This window comes from Falco cherrug, chromosome 14 (assembly GCF_023634085.1).
Source record: "Falco cherrug isolate bFalChe1 chromosome 14, bFalChe1.pri, whole genome shotgun sequence".
Classification (NCBI taxonomy): Eukaryota; Metazoa; Chordata; class Aves; order Falconiformes; family Falconidae; genus Falco; species Falco cherrug.
The window spans coordinates 15,094,010-15,111,278 of NC_073710.1; positions in this window are offsets into that span (position 1 = coordinate 15,094,010).

Below are 17,269 nucleotides of genomic sequence, written 5' to 3' on the forward strand. Positions count from 1 at the left end.
GAGAGAAGAATAAAGACCTAATGTTCCAAATTTTGTTTGGTTCTGTAGTAGTCCATGGGTAACAAGGTAGACCTTTCTTGACTACAGATTGGACAGAGCAAGGTGTTTGGAGGGGCGGCAGAGGAAGAAGAGTGGGGTCTAAGAATACTGCAATAGTATGGGGTCTCCAGATAATTATTATGTGGGGGAGCTCTAAGTCCTACACCTTATCTTGACTGTGGACACTCAAATGTGAACTTAAAGAAAGCAACATAGAAAGTGACAGCAATATAAAAGACAACTATATGTTATCATGCAGCATGAGTTAGACTTTGTTTGTTTTTATTACAAGTATGTATTTGACCTGTATGGATTGTCACCCAAACTCGATTTCAGTATCTTAAAATCATATAATTTTCTGCTACATTACTGTTTTGGTACATGCAGCTTTCAAACATCTACATTCAGAGCCATCATTCATATAGCACTTCATTAGGCAACTGTTTGAAAGTTGGAGAGACTCCTAATTTAAATCAATTAAAAGCAAAGTTGTCAGTTGCATTTTCAGTGCTCATCTGCAACTTTGCACTGTGTGAAAGGAAGAGGATTTCTGTTTTATTCAATCCAACTACTCCTCAGACTCAAACTAGTCTTCAAAATTCAGGAAAGAAAGCTGGAAATTAGGAACAGATAATTCTTCAAAGCACAGAAAGGAAAGCTGCAGTATAAATGTGGGTTCTTAGCTGAGATCATTACCTGATAAGTAATTTTGCAGTATCAAATATATATACATATATATATATTTACATCTAGTGGATGTAAACAGTTAAGTATCTGTTACCTCAGATACCCTCCCCCAGCCACACATTGGTTTTGCCAGTGCAGTGTAGTTATTTTATTTTTGTGATAATATTTTGTTTTGACTAGAGCAGGTTGGTAAACAACTGAGCTGTGATAATTACTTCAGTAGTTTGGTTTTATTTCCTCCTTGGGATAGTCTGTGTAACTGAGTTTGTACTGCCTGTTCCTCAGGCAAATGTTTCAGTCTTGGAAATATTATCTTCTAGACAACTTTATATTAAGATTTTGTATGTTTTATTCTTCACATTTCTATATTTATTCTATTGCTGCTTTTTTCCACTCCTTCCTTGTGTGTTAACAGAAATTACTTACAATTACACTGTTTTTAAGAGAAAGGATATAGCATTAAAATGCACAATTACAAGAATTTTATTGTATGTGTATGAACTTCAGAACAGACTTCTGTGCTCAGATAAGCCTTAACATTTTTCTCAACCCCCTTTCTGTACCAAATGCACACTATACTCTCATTAAGATACAACACAGTTATGTTGAATTTTGCATTGGTATTTTGAGTCTTACAAGTTACCTCAGCCAGTATTATCCAAAGGGAGAATCAGTTTATTCAAAATGTGTTGTTTCTGCTTTTGCTTAATTCTACTGAATACATGAAAATGCTTTCAACATGGTGGTAATGTTTCACACAAACAGGAAGGGTTATCGAAAAGGAATAAAGGCAAATGCCCAGTTTTATCATCTTTCGTTCTTCAGTGAGACTGGCTTATCCGTACAGTAGCTGGTGCAAATGTCAGTGCGTGTGTCCCCCCGTTTTATTTACTGCAGAGGCAAATGCAAAATAGGGCTTTTCTGGGCAAATTCTTGCCATTGCCATTTGTCTGTCTATGTGCAGTTTGGAATGTAGTTTAGAGGAAAACAGGTTACATTCTATTCTTGTTTGTTCTACTTTTAATAATTGTTACTCTTCCAAATTTTAGCGTATTCCTTTGTTAGCCCCCATATGTATGGTAATGATGAGCTGCACTTCCTTCAGTGCTAGTCTGCTCTTTTAACAATCCATATGAGTGACACAGATTAATAAAATGTGGCATTTCAGGATCCAAAGTAAAATATGAAATAAAAAATGACTGTTTGAGGAAAAATTAGTCATATGCAGAGGGACCTATTAAAGTTGCCTCACATATCAAGCCTTTGTTCTGAGCATGTGTGACTGGAAGTGCAAAGCTAGGCTGTCAGAATTTGTTTAGCTAATGATTCTAACTTGTTAAAATTTTAACCATGTCTCTTTTTGTTGTGCTTCAAAGGATTCGTAATGCTCTTTATATTAATTTTTTTCTTATATTCTTGAAAATATACATTTCTTTAGTTATTATTTGAGCATTGATGTGACTACTTGGCAGATACTGTTTATATGTAATTTTGATATGAATATGGGGTTCGGTCTAAAAAGAATCTGCATAAAATTCATAGCTCATATACAAGAGCTTTTTTGTAACCCACTAAGACATGAGATACAAATCAAGTGTGAGAAAAGCTTGAAGCTAGACTGTAAGATGTGAATGCTAAAATCTATCACAATTCATACTGTCAGAGAAATTCACATTTAAAATCCTTGGTCATGTGTAATAATAGACTGAAATACAAATAGCATGCTCAAACATAAAACTTTAAGAACACTTTTGTCTGAGAACTTGAAAACATTCCTAAGAGTACAATATGTGAAGAAACTTATACTGATGATAGGTTTTCAGTGTGGCACTACCAGGCCCATTATCTTTATTCTGTCTCTGTGTGGCAAACAATAATAAGAAGAATTTACTTTCCGTGATAAGCTTCTGGGTAACCATCTGATTACAAAAACATGGATCTGGGTTTTTGCCATGGGGTGAAGGTGATGCATAACAGTTTTGGTTTACGATTAAGTTTGGCACAGTCCTGTCCTCCTATTAGTCCCTGCCCACACTGCAGGTATTTTGCTCCCTGATCTGGTTCCGGAGCCCAGTAGAGTGAATGGAGACAATCCTGCTATTTTCAACAGGCTCTGCAGTAAGTTCAGTTTCATAACCTGTTCCTTACACAAACATTCAAAATGCAGAACCTGATTCTCCCAGTATGCAGAGAGAGGTGGACTAACCGATTCTAGGGTAAAAAGAGATGTTTTTAAACAGATACATCCACGCTCAGTTGTGTGCATGTGCATACCCTCTTGGTCATCAGAAAAAGGGCCTCTTGAAACATCTGTGGGAAAACAAAGAGAACTTTAGAAAAGCTTTGAAAAGATGGGTTCAAACCAAAAGCAGACATATTTAAGAGATATTTAAGATGGGTCTCGGTAAAGCAAAGAACTGAACTTCTTGTTCTCACCTAGGAAAATCCGACAGATCAGGAACACTTGATTTCACAGGGCATATAATTTATTTTTCATCTGTTTCTGATGAGCTCTTGAATACATGGCACAAGGAAAGAAGCAGTCTTACCCTTCTGTTAATCTGCATGTCTCTTGATTCTGCTAGTCTCTGTTAGGGCAGTTTCATATCCACCTGTCCATTACTTCCTTCGTAGTAAATTATTCCTTTTAAAAATACAGCTTGCTTGAATTTCTCATGTCATAAGAAGTCAAAGGGACCATAATTAAATTACTTACCTTGTCTGTGAGCTCAAAACCATACACAATAACGCTAGTTTAGTACTAGCAACCAAGAAGTTATTGTTTGGATCTGCTGTCAAAAAAAAAAAAAAAAAAAAAAAGAAGGTATAGTCAGGCGTGAGTCTAGTCATAGAGCCATGCAAGAGGCAGTAGCATTTAAAATGCACTGTGCTGACAACCAAGCAACATTAAGAATTGTACTTTTATACCGTAGTGATTGGCCCAGGTAGATCACATTGGTATTAACTGTAAGAACAGGAAGATGTGTATGTATAGAAATCCATGTAATTAAATTATTATAAAAGATGTGTGAATGCTAAAGCACATACATATACATTCAGTACATGCTTTCTGTTTTCTGTCTGATGTAATGAAGGAAGAAACTGCAAGGAGAGCCACACTCTAAGCAATGCAAATGACTTCCTAATATTTTTGGAAAGCATTATGTATAGAATAGCACGCCATAAATGTGTCCCAGCATATGCATTATCTGACTTTTTAGAATTCTCATTGTATTTACTAGAGCCAAAGACTGATTGCCAGTGTCAAATAGAGACCTTCTGAACCAGTCTTTCCATCCTTTATGCAGTGGCAACTTTGTTCTCCACGTGTGAAGCTTGAGATTGTGTTCCCTTTCTGTCTCTTCCCAATCAAGATTTTTTTCATGTCAGTTACAAGCAAACATACAGAGGCAACAGCCTTTTGGGTATCAGAAGCTGCAGCATCAGAAAACCCACATTAGTAGACTAGATGAAGGATGCTTCCTTGTTGATAAATGTAATGTAAAGTCTTTTATCTGCAAGAAAATGTGTGTAGTTTTCTATGCAAAACCAAGGAGATCCCTAACTCTCTGGCCAGATTGGAAACATGCACTCAGGTATGTGGATGGCTTAAGATGCCCATATGCTACAGCATATTTTTGGATTTCTTTTTGATTAATATCATGCTTCAGTGCATCCATCTGTCTGTGTACAAGTGCAAGTTTCAAAGGAAGGTGAGTGATATACATCAATTAGAAATGTAGGCAAAGTTTAGGACTCCAGCTAATTTCAGTAACTTTTTAATAGTAATGTGCTGCGAGATTGAAATGTTAAAACAATGCATACAGTTTTCAAAATAAATGAAATCCATTTCATAAATGTAATTAATAAAAAGCTGTGAGTCTGAATAGTGTTTCCAGCCCTCCTTGTTCCGAGATCAGGAAAACACAAGAGGTAGGCAAAAGACATTTTGTTGTCCTAATAGTGTAGGGTGGACTTGGTTAGATAACTGCAGTAATCTCCCAGAGACTAAGCAAATAATTTCATAGTTTGGCAGATTTGCAGTTCACAAAGCAAAAGCTATGTCTGTATTCTACCACAGAGACATTTTAACCTACTCTGCAAACCCTGCTTCAAAAGTCAAGCTTCCAGCTTTCCTAAAGCTGTGCCTTCAAATCCATTTTGAGCAGTGGATGCATTGTCTGTGTCAGGCTTGGAAACGCAAGCTATTAGCCTCGAAGTTTGAGTGAAATAAAAAAAGCAAAAAGCCTATAAGAAACTTAACCCATACAGTTATAGCAATCCCTAAACCAGCTAACAAATAGAGATGATTTAAATTGCTTCACAATGCCAGTTGCTTGCAGATTACCTGCCATCCTCTTGACAGGTTAAAAAATAATCTATTTGCAGTTCTAAGGTTGAAGAATGCAATGAATTCAGCAAGCTCAAGCCTCACTGCACTTGTCTTTCATGCTACCAAATGTGTCCTTTTAAGATATTATACTGTTTCACATTGAATAAAGCATTAAGAAGATACCTTCTCACAGTATATCTGTTCTTAAGTCTCTTATCATTTCTTAATGTTGGAACACATACGTGCCAATATCCATGGGACAGTTGGAAAATACCTATAAAAATGTCATGGTCGATGATTTTAAAGCTTTATTTGAATATCTAAGAAAGACTTAGATTTCATACTTCACAGAAAAACTGAGACTGCTTATCCACGGACAAATACTCTATACTGTAGTATACTCCTTTAAAAATAGTGATTAATGACATTAAAAGGGTCAGTAAATTGAAAACTTATGGCGGTAGACTAACTACAACCAAATTTGTCAGTAGTGTAACTCCATTACAGTCAAATTACAGTTGAAGTTATTTGGTCCAACGATTCTGCAAGTAATGTTTTCTGAGAGACTGAAGGATATATGGTTTTATTAAAGCAATGTGTTGATGGTGGTACATTTGGCCAAATTTCAGTGCATATGTATGTTTGCAAAGGTGTTGATAGATATATATACACCTATATACATAGGTATAGGTATTGCAGATATACCAAGCATTTGTAATGTTTTTGTGCTCTAAATAATTCAGTGTGTTTGGAGGTATTTGAAACAAAAACTGCCTTGGGATATCAGTAGGTCATACATTCAGTGAGAATCGGCTTCTCCATTAACTAGCACTGACGTTGAATCAATATAGTGTGAGTTATGCTGTCAGCTTGTTCATTTCAGCTTCATAAAAATGTGAAATAAATATCCAAATTTCACAATGGCTTATCTGAAGCAGAAAGAATCTTAGCGACTAATTTTGCATATGAAATTGTTGAAAGGCTGAGAAGAACAACAGAGCTCAGGACCTTGGATAATTCTTTGTGGATAGGGCTTTGTGTAGAGAAGTTAATTTATTATAGTTTTTCTTGTTTCTCATCATAGTTCTTTTCTGTTTGGGTGTTCTGGGATTATTGTAGGATCAATGTTTGTATGTTAAGAGCCCATTTACATGTTTAGAAAATTCACTAAAACTCTGTAAACCACTGACAAAGGTAAGCATGTAAGAACATATGTTAGGGAGTAGAAATTTCTGCTTTAGGGGGCTGATAAAGGTTTTGCTCAAGTGTCATGAAGAGAAGGCTAAATTAAATTCCTTCAGTGGTATGTGTCTGAGGTTGCAAAATCTGATACAACACAAGATCAGCTTTCATGTACTTCAAGATACCTGTGTTTCTTTTAGTTCATGTGTGTGCAAAATATTCCTGGTCAGATCAAAAGCATTTAGCTTCACTATATGTTAGGTTCTTTTCTGCTTATAAACTGTCTTCTACAGCAAACTGACCTTTCTCTGAATAGGTCAACATCTTACAGAGCCCAGGGAGCACCATCTGCCCTATGTTACGATGATGAATTTCTAGAGTATCTTCACTGATGTCAGTACCACTACTCCATTATATACTGGTATAAGAGCAGAAATTTCACTGGGAGCTGCTTTCAAGTATCTGCATAAAAAATTTAAAAAGTTTAGATCAGTTTCTTTGGAATGGTAATTAATTAAACAAAGGCTTTAACTGTAGCACTTGCACTCTGCCAGAAAAAGCGAGGACCAGGTCAGAGGAGATGGCCTTGTAGGTGAGGAAATCTTCTAACCTTTAACCTTAGAGATTGTAATTTGTGTTCATATTGGAGACAGCTGTCTACAGAGATGTTTACCAAAATGATTTTGCAAGGCTATATGATTGCCTGTGGATAAACAAGAGTCTACCTGGGGTGGTTGTTTTGCTAATTATTCTATAATCTCTGCAAGTAGTAAAATTGAGATGGATATTCTGTTTTAGAAAAAGGAAAATAAAATTAGCTTACTTTGAATTAGGAATGGATATTACTGACAGACTCCATCACAGCTGATCAGTGCAAAATTGATGTTACATATTACTTGACACTTTTTCTCTCATTGAAATTAAAGGAATTTAAGATGCTTTCAAACAAAGCTGTGTCTAATTCTCTAGAAGTGCACTTGTCTGCCTTGAGGGACCTTCAGAGATGTCTATTTATGGTAAACCACTTCAAGCATAAAGTTTCAGACATGTAGAATGTTAGCAACTACAAAGAAAACCCATGTCTGTTTAATTCAGATCATTTTCCATTTTATGTAAATGAAAGGCTTACCATTTATTTTTTCTTTTGCCCAAGATTCCAATTTTCAGTGTTTTATTGCATCAAAATGGACAAACAAAAATGGATGCATTTACTGAGATGAGTGTTTAACCCCAAACTCTGGGCAGGACAACAGGTACAATCTTGCAAAATACTATTGGACTTGGCTTTGCACGACACTGCCATCAGTAAATCCTCCCAAATGGTTAAATTCAGTCCAGATTCAGTGTTGGATCTCAGGTTATATATATTGTTTCACATCCATTTAGGATGCTTTAGTTGTGTTGATTTAGACCTTCTGCTAGGCTGATTTCTGATCTGACAGCATTGAGGAGTAGTGGCTGAGTGGGAGCTATAGAAGCCAGCAGTGATGGTGCCACTGTGTTCAGCAAGCAAAACGACGATTCTGCTGTGTATCTCATTACCTATATATGTTATGCCTCTTCTGTGGTGAGTGAGACATATTATTACCTTCAAAATTTCTGCTTTATTTTGCTGATTGATATCACTCACGTTCTTAGTTGGGGAAACAATTTTATGTGGTGTTAAAAAAAAAAAAAAAGGGGGGGTATCTAGTCTTGTACAAAATCAGGTCATTGTGCAATTATTTTTCCTTCCAAAATTGTAGTTATTTTGTGCCCTACCTGTTATCCTTCATTTTTCCATAAATGATGAACTTAAAACTTGTAGTGTACCACTGAGCTTTCTTCCATATGCTCTGTATGTATATATTGTGTCTGCGTATATGTATACAAGCATATGTAATATTATGTATAGGGAGAAAGAATTACTCCTCAGGCTGAGAAACTGTCCTGTGCACAGATGGGAGTGGTCAGGTTAAAAGTGTGTGGGATGAGTGGAAGCTTAGTTATAGAAGTAATATTTAATTATTTTTTTCTTGGGAAGATGTAAAGATTATTATTGGATAATGCTGAAGAGAGTGGACTAATGAAGTTCCTTTAAGTACTCAGGAAATCGATTTGTTTTTAAGGTGAAGGTCAATCTGTGAATGAAGACATCTGAAGCAATGGCCATGTTAGTAATGAACCAGCTAGAGTGTCATCCTTTCACTCCTTAGGTTATGTTTACTGGCGTTGAATACTTTGCAATGGATTTTTCTCACAGATTCAATACTGTCTATGACAAATCAGGTAGTTTAGTGAAGGTCCTGGTTTCTGATCTGTAATCCCAGAGTCCCTGCAAAACCCATTTAATATTAATCTGCTCTGATTTCACCAAGGTGTGTGTATTTAGTAGACTCTCTATAAAAAAAAAAACAACCCAAACCCACTATGTTATGATGGTATTCTGCCATGTTGTGTGCTTAATCGATCACATCCATGAGCTGAAGAATGAAGGCAATGAAATACAAGTACAGGGCTGGAATGTTTGTAACAATAAGGATCACATTCATTTCAATTAAAAAAAAATATGTTGGATATTTTTAGATAGAATATTCCTTACGATTCCCACATAGGAATTATAAATAAGAAACTACACCCTATAGTGTTTTGCTCATTTAAATTCAGAATTCAGCACTGAATCTAGCATGGATACAATTCATTGCTAAGGTTTCCTAGCTACTACAGAATGCACTAATAATACACAGTAAAGGAGAGAACACTCCCAGATCTTGTGCAGCACTGGTTTTAGCTGTGCAGTTTACAAGTGAGCATGTAGAGCTACAGACAAAGAATATATGTGAACAAATGTCCTTACAGGAAAACAGGAAAATACAAAAATACAGAGTAAATACTGAAGTAAAGAATATCAGACTATATGCTAGAGACTATTGGTTGGTTGGTTGATTGGTTGGGTTTTCCCTACTGCATTTGAATATTGTCAAACCAGCTTGAAAGCTCAGGCAAAGGTGTGGCTTTGCTAAGGCAGAGATAAAAGACAGGATTAAAATATTGTTCTGGGGATGAAAATTGGTTTACACAGTGCAGTGGCAGATAAATAATGAAGAAATACATTCTGTATATTAGGCATAGATTTAACATATAATGTATTCTAAAATTAGGCAAAAAGGATATCCAAATTATGTGGCATTTCTTAATGTTGGTGAATGAATTCAATGTCTTGGCATCACATATCTAATAGCCTCACAGTGCCTTAGTAGAAACATTACACAAGTATAATCCAATAAGCCAAAATGCTAAACTGAAGAGCCAGTAAACTTGAGATAAAAGCTCTTAATCCCATGACCCTTTAATAGGAAACACGGAGCAGAGATTACCAAGGCACAACAAATGTTTGTGGACTGTTACATGCAGTTTTCTTGATTTGGCACAGACTTGTGTACTTATTCATACAGAACTGAAGTAAGGACTAGAGTTAAGTAAAAAAAGTATATCTATTAAAGGATGTGGGTTGTGGGCGTTTATGCCCTTCTAAATGGCACTGAACAGGTATGTTTGCGTGGCAGTTGGTAGGTTATTTGGGTGTTGTGGTTGGTTTTTTTTTCATTTTTGCTACATTATTTTTCTCAGTACAATCCTTCTGAAGAGTTTTCTATGTGAGTGCAATGTTCTGTGTGGGAATGCTGTGTCCAGTTACTGTGTTATGGTAGTTTACAGTCCGGGTGGTGGTAAAGATGGGTGCAAAAATTCTAACCCCTTGACCTTTTTCCAATGCAGCATACATAAGATAGCTGTAAGAAAAAAAACTTTTGTATCTGGTTTTATGCAGCTTCTGCCCTATGACTGCGCCTTGCTTTTCAGCCACCTAGTGCATATTGGGGCTTGTTTGACACGAGGCTGCTTTGTGTTGTGTTTTGTCATCTTGGACTATGGGCCCCAAAGGCTTTGGATCTTGCTATGCATGTCCATGTTGACAGCCCTCCATTAAATAATGTGATTCCTAATTGCACACCCATTTAAAGCCTAGCAGTGCCTCTGAAATTTTATTGACATCCTCAACAACTTCCTGTGATCTACACAGTGTTTTTTCTTTTTAAGTATACAACCGTCCTTCATTTTCATGGACGTTGTACATGTATGTACACTGGTTTGAGTTGGTTTACTGTCTTCAGGCAAGCATGTATAGATATTTACCATTAAACAGAAATATTTTCTACCTTCTGCAGCATTACAAAAGCAATTTCTTAACTTCACCTCTAGAGAAAAACCAACCAGGGAAACATATTGTTATCAGGTTTTTAATACTGGCAATCTGGAAAGGTAGATATTGTGCTTTGTTACTGCACTTTGTCAGCACAAAATGTTTATTAAAGTTTACATTAGAAGCCCTAATTCACTCAGGTGCAGTTCCTATAGTAGTTTCTGAAGGCAGCCAACTGAAATACGGGGTTTGTGTTGTTTCTGCAGATATGATTAATTTGACACTGAAAAACAGAAAAAGGATTAATTGTAAGTCTCTTTGTCGGTATTTTAGTTGTACATGCATTCGTCAGTCCAGTCTTGAACTATATACTGGATTCAAGGAACGTTTGAGACATGATGTTTATTAGAGAGGAGATAAATTGGTATAATGCAGTATTCAAAAATCCAGATTTCTGGTGAAGGCTGTGCCATAGCAATGACTAGTGAGCAGCAAGGGAACAGTGAGAACATATGTATGTACTCCTAACATAGGTATTTGCTACAGATAAACATAATGCCTTATAAAGTAACTTCCACCAAAGGGGAAAGTTTCTTCACTAGTGTGGATCAAAAAACAAGGCTGCAGTTACAGTGGACATTTTGACTTTGTTTGACTTTAGAGTGAACTTGAGCCAAACTCTGAACTTTTGATCTGTGTTGTTTCTTCCTGTCTGCGACAACTATGAGCTTGTTTCTGTTTGTTTCCCTCTGATAAGAGGTTTGTGTGTCTTAGATCCTCCAGAACATACATCAGATGATAACTAAGTGGTGAAATTCAGGTTTTACTCCCTACGATGAAATGACCTTTTAAAAAGTGCATCATTTGGTGCTGTTGTATCCATTGATTTCTACTAATGTCATTTTATCCTTTAGAGCACCATGAAAACTCTGTGGAATTTAATCCTGTAGCTCACACAGGTGTGCTAATAATTCCTGCTTATTAAGGGCAAAAATCAAGTTTTTCCTTCCTCAGAAATTATGTCGGTTATTGTGGAACCAATGAAAATGCAGAAAGGGACTAGATTTCGTTACTTGTGTTGACTCTTTGATTAAAATGTGATAATTTTTTAAAGATTCTGGTTTATAATTAGTGTTTCCTGCAGATAAGATACAACTAGTGTCTGAAATTAGTGTTACAGGTTGAAAAGGCCACAAAAAATAAACTCAAGGACAAGAAAAAGAGATTCAAAGGCTGAGCATTGAAATATGAGACTGCACATGTGCTTCTGTTACAATACTGGTTTATTACTTTGTTTATGAAAGGCAACTTCTTCTCTCAGGCTGCCTGCATGCAATGAAAGAATTGTTGCAGTCTCCAGTTTGTAGCCTCCAGGCTGATAAATTCAGCAGCTCAATGAGTGGGTGACAGAAAGGTCATCTTACTGACAAACTATCCTATGTATCTTTACAGATATGTAACACATCGATTGACTGCTAGAATACATATTGGTTGTGATAGAAACCATATGCCTACTTACTTCAGGCTATGGATTCATCAGGTACAGGTGACATATATAGTTATCTGTATTGTTGAAAGCCCAGAGATGAAATGACTGAATGAAGTAAGAGTTTGAAATGTTGGGAACATGCCAAAAGGTTCAGTAATTCATTCAGTTAAGCATACAGAATTGTATAGCCTACTTGGAACTCATACAAATGAGATAAACTTCCTGGGCTTGAAAAATAGAGTTGTAGTATTCGTCTTGAAAAATGTCCTCCTCTGATATTTTTGGTATGTTGTTTTCCAAGTCAGCCAGTAATAATAGGAAGAAAAGATTCCTGCAGAAAACTTCTACATGGTTGTTTTCAATGGTTGTACCTTCATTGCAAAGAAAAATATTTTGAGACTGCCTGTCTCAGTGAGCTGTGAAGAAAATGAAGCAGTTGGTAGTTCTTTCCCCTTCCATCTCAGAACTTCCTATGAAATTCCTGGCATGTTTCTCAACTCAGTAGCTGGTACTGTGGAAATTTTCTTGCAAGTTTGTTGGTTGTTTTTTGGTTTTTTTTTTTTAAATTCTCAGTGGTTAATCTCTTCTTTGTTTCAAGAGAAAAATCTTAACTATTTTCTTCCTGAAAAGCATGTACTTAAAGAATGATCTTTCATTTCCATTTCAGTTACTAAAGCAGACTGCCTAAGTTCTTATTCTTTCAAAGTAAAGCCATCACTTTCAGATGCTTCCTCAATAGAAAAATACAAGTCTCCAAATTTTGAGATTTACCCAGCAGTTCTTACCATAAATGTACTTCTTTTTTCCCCACAGAATGTTGGCACCCCTATAAAGTGGAGTTACAATGAAATGTCATAATAAATCTCACCAAGTCTCCTGATCAATTTGTCAACAGTTAGGAATCTTGTTGACAAAAAATAAAAAGTGTTTCCCAACCACAATGATTAATTTTACGGAAGCAATCACTTTGTGGAAGTACTTTTACTCCTCGTGTGTTCTGGTTAGATGCTTGTTCTATTTAAAATACTGGAATCTGTTACATTTGGGCTTCTAACTGTTATATGCAGAGTTTCTATCGTTTCAGTATGATATCATCTCAATACAGTGCTGCAGCATACACTTGTGCTGTCTTTTATCTTCCTCCTCATACAGCTGTTACTTTCAGAAAGGACTGAGACTCAGGACACTAAAACTTGGCATGTGCCCTTTATTTTAAACAAACATGAATGATGTTAAGTATGGTATTCCAAGCTATTAATCATTATTAGTGCCATTTGGAGTTGGACTGCTCCCCTCTTTGCTTTTAGTGAGTTTCCTTCCTGTGGAAAATGCCAGATTGACAGCCTTGAAAACTGAAATCCCTCTGTTTATCTCAGGCTGCAACAGTACAGTCAATGACAGCACAAACATCCCTTCTGCCTCATCAATATGCCTGAAGTGTGAGCGAAGGTAGTTCAGTCTCCATGGCCATTAAATCCTGTTGATTCCATCAATAAGAATGCCAGTTACTGAAAGATGTCATAGTGACTTTGTGATCCGAATGACTGCTCAAAAGACACTAGATTGAGACACCAAATTCATCTCACATACCTCAGTGCATATACGACGGTAATGGTTTTCATTCATGGTGAATCTGGAATGGATTCAAAAGGTTCTTAGATTTAAAGCTTTCTGAAATTCAATAACCTTCCCCTGAGCCATGCTGTCCCTTCACTTACTTGAGAAACTTGTTCATGTTTTTTAACAGGTTCCTTTTCATGTATGAGGTCTTTATTGTTTTCAGGAGCTTTCTATCAGTAAGAAATAGTTTATAGGATCTATGAGGAGTGTGAATAAGAATACTTAAAGATTTCTTGAATGTAAAGCACTGTATACCATCTGATACTACTGCATGTATTTGGTTTATGCCATTAAACGAACTGCAGATACCTATCTTTAATCTGAGTTCTGACCCAGCTGACATCACCAACAGGGGCTGCAAAAGTCTAAAGGACTGTAAGGAGAATAAAGTGTAACTGGGTAGCCCTCAGCAAAGTCATCTTGCTTCCTGCCTCAATTTCCCTAACTAGAAACACACTCAGCGAGATATGATTTTAAAAACTGACTATTCGAGTATTTTATCTGACATGTAAAATGCCAAGTGTTATTGCTACCTAGGTAAACTATCCATTAGGAGATTAAATATAAAAGGAGTAAGACTTTCAGGGCACTGAAATGTGTTCTAGATAATTTGCTGTGTTCTTTTTTGCTTCAGAATGCTTCCCTGGAAGAAAAGTACTCTTAGAAAATTCAAATACAATAGCAAAGTTAGTTTCAAGAAAAAACAGTAGAAAACATATGAGCTTCATTAGTTATCAGGCAGTATTTCACTGAACTAGTATGCTGAACAGGTGCTGTTCACCAAAGGGTGCTTTTGTCTAAAAATCATTTTGAGCATAAAGAAAAGAATATGAAGAAAAAATTGTAGAAAAGTTATCTCTGAAAAATAAATCCATATTTTGCTAAAAAAAAAAGACTTTTTTACTTAGCATCCCAGGAGTTCCACATCTAAGATGGGTGTTAATGGTCTGCATAGGTTTTTTTCGCTGCTATGGCTTTGTGTGATCAATAGAATGAGAAGGTTCTCAATCAACACCCCAAACGCGCGTGACTGAAATGACTGTAGAATAAATACTTTGGAGCTTCATTTACTTTAGAATGTAGCTCCACACCCATGTCAGACAGGCTATCCATAGTATCAAGTGGCTTGCAGGGGGCATGGGGAAAATTTAGTATCTGGTTCTGCAGTTGGTAAAAATACTGCTGATGTTATTTAGGTGTTGGTTGCATAATCTTCCTCCAAATTGCTGTAATAAATACAAAAGCCTTTTCAAAAATTGTAAGTCTACAGAACTCAGACTTATCTTATGTCAGCATCCTTACACGTGGACAATCTGGTTCACAGATAGAAGGCAAGGTTTCAGTGTCATGTGGCTGTCAGAATTACCAGGGTAGGTGAGAGGCCTGAGTGCCCCTTTCCCTTCCAGGTAGCCACGCGGTGGATGGGTCTCTGACACACCATGCCCCCCGTACAGGTGAGCAGGTAAGAAAAGTTAGAATTGGCAGAGTGCCCCAAGTAAAGTGCTTAGACTATTCCTTCCATGCCAGGAGTACAGAGAAGATCATGGGGCAACTCTTAACCAGGTTTGTGATTTGATTCTGCAGTAACAGAAATACAAGTCTTATCTTATAGCACACAGGTAAATCACAGGTGAGCCAATGTCCCTGTCATTCCTCAGATAAGCTCTGCATTTTGCCTGTCATTAAAGATGGTCCAAAACCATTTTGGATATCTTGAGAATTGCAGCATATATAATCTATCTCTAAGTCCCATTGGCATTCCTGACATTTATATCTTTGCTAACATACTTTATTCCCGTGTATATCTTCAGCAAGAAGGGAGAAGACATTTCAACACCAGTTGTAGTTTCAGATGTATCGAATGGCCCAATCAACTGTGGCTTAAGTAATTTGAAACCTTTTTTCAATTGAGATTAATGGGATCTGTAGTTTGGAGATGAGTAAACTATGGGAGAAAAATAAAATTTGACCTCTAGTATTGCATACCCCAGTATGTTGCATAGGTCTTTTTAGGGCAGTAGCACTTTGTTAGTGTGTATCATTTTCACTCTTACAAGGTTCTCCCACATCTTAACCTTAAACTATATGTAAATTTAGATAAACATGCAAATATAGAGAATTTATATGTATAGGTTCATCGTATCTGTGTCTTAAGGAACACATTTTTGTTGTAAGAATTGCACTTTTAATTTATGGTCACTTATAAATAATGTATTAGTAATCAGTAAATGATTAATACACATTTCCCCCTTAGTTATTTAGGGCGCTGTTGAGTAGGACAGTAAGAACTAATGCACATTATGATGTACAATGCTATGAAATAATGGATAGCATCCTGTAGTAACGTATTTTAATATTACTTATACATGTGTCTCTCATATGTTACACAGTGGAGCTACTTGCAATAATTTAGCTTAAGAAAGCAATGTCTAGACTCATTATCCATTTGTCTAAAATTGTCATCTTCATTTATAGTGATACTGATATTTGCTATTTAACTTTTTAAACATTAATGCTGTTTACTGCATCACTGTCTGGACCGGTGTAATAAAGAGTCTTAAAAAACTGTTAGCAGCTGTGACCTAATCCTGCAGTGCAGGCAGCAGGAAGGGTTCCCTGCACCCATACAGACCCCCACCAAGTTCGGTGGGAGCGCACAGATGTGAAAGGCACTCAGGGCCTGATTGCGCTGCTGGAGGTTGGCCTTCAGAGAGCTAAAAAGATGTAGCGTAACTAATCCAATAGGGACTCAAATGGATGGCTTAACTTCCAGCATTTCACAGTGAGCACAACTGAACAGATAACTCTGCTTTATGAACCTGATTGCCATGCTCCTTTCTCTTTTTTTGGTAACGATATGCATGGCTCTAAATGCATCAAAAAGAGAAAGGTCTCGGAGATCCAGGCTTTCTCAGGCCATCTGCTTATTTGTTGTAGGTTTGTAACAGTTTGAGTAGACCAAATTATTTAAGCTATGCCCTGGTAGTAAATAATATTTCTGGGTTTATTATCAAAACAACACAGAAGCATTTGGCTTCCTTTTTTAAATACATGTTAAAAAGCCACTGGTAGAATATTCACATTGTTAATTCTTTAATATTGATGTGACAGGTTCCTAGTAAGAAAAGATAAATAATCTTAATGAAAATGCAGTGTCATAAGAATAAGCAAACAGAATTGAACAATTTCAATGGCTGGCTTTTCTCATGGCAGCAGTTAATGGGCACTTTTAAACTGACTTCACATGGAATATGGTCAGTCCAATAACTGATTTCTACTCATCTAATAAGTACCATTGCAAATAACTTAGGTAGCACTGTGACTGATGATATTGAGTAGTATTCTAGGCTTAGTACTGGATTCAGTGATGATGCATAATGATGCTTCTCTGTATTGATTTCAGACCCGGGCTGTAGTTTGTAACAGGTATAATACTTAAATTTCTAAATGCTTTCCATATGTCTCCAAATGATGCAGTCCTATAATGGTACTTTTAAACTAAGCGTGAGTGGCAAGATGGTGCAGTGGGACTCTGGCGTTTGCACTTATACAGACTTCCCTATACTGTGCCATATTAGCTAGGCTGAAGACTAACAAACCTACATGACATTTTGAATGAAAACTATTTGAATTCGTACAGCTGTGAGCTGGCAGCAAGAACTCATGTTTGTCTGTAGCCATCCATGTAGACATACACTAGATTTTCAGCTTAGATCTTGGGAAAGAAACAAAGGAAGGA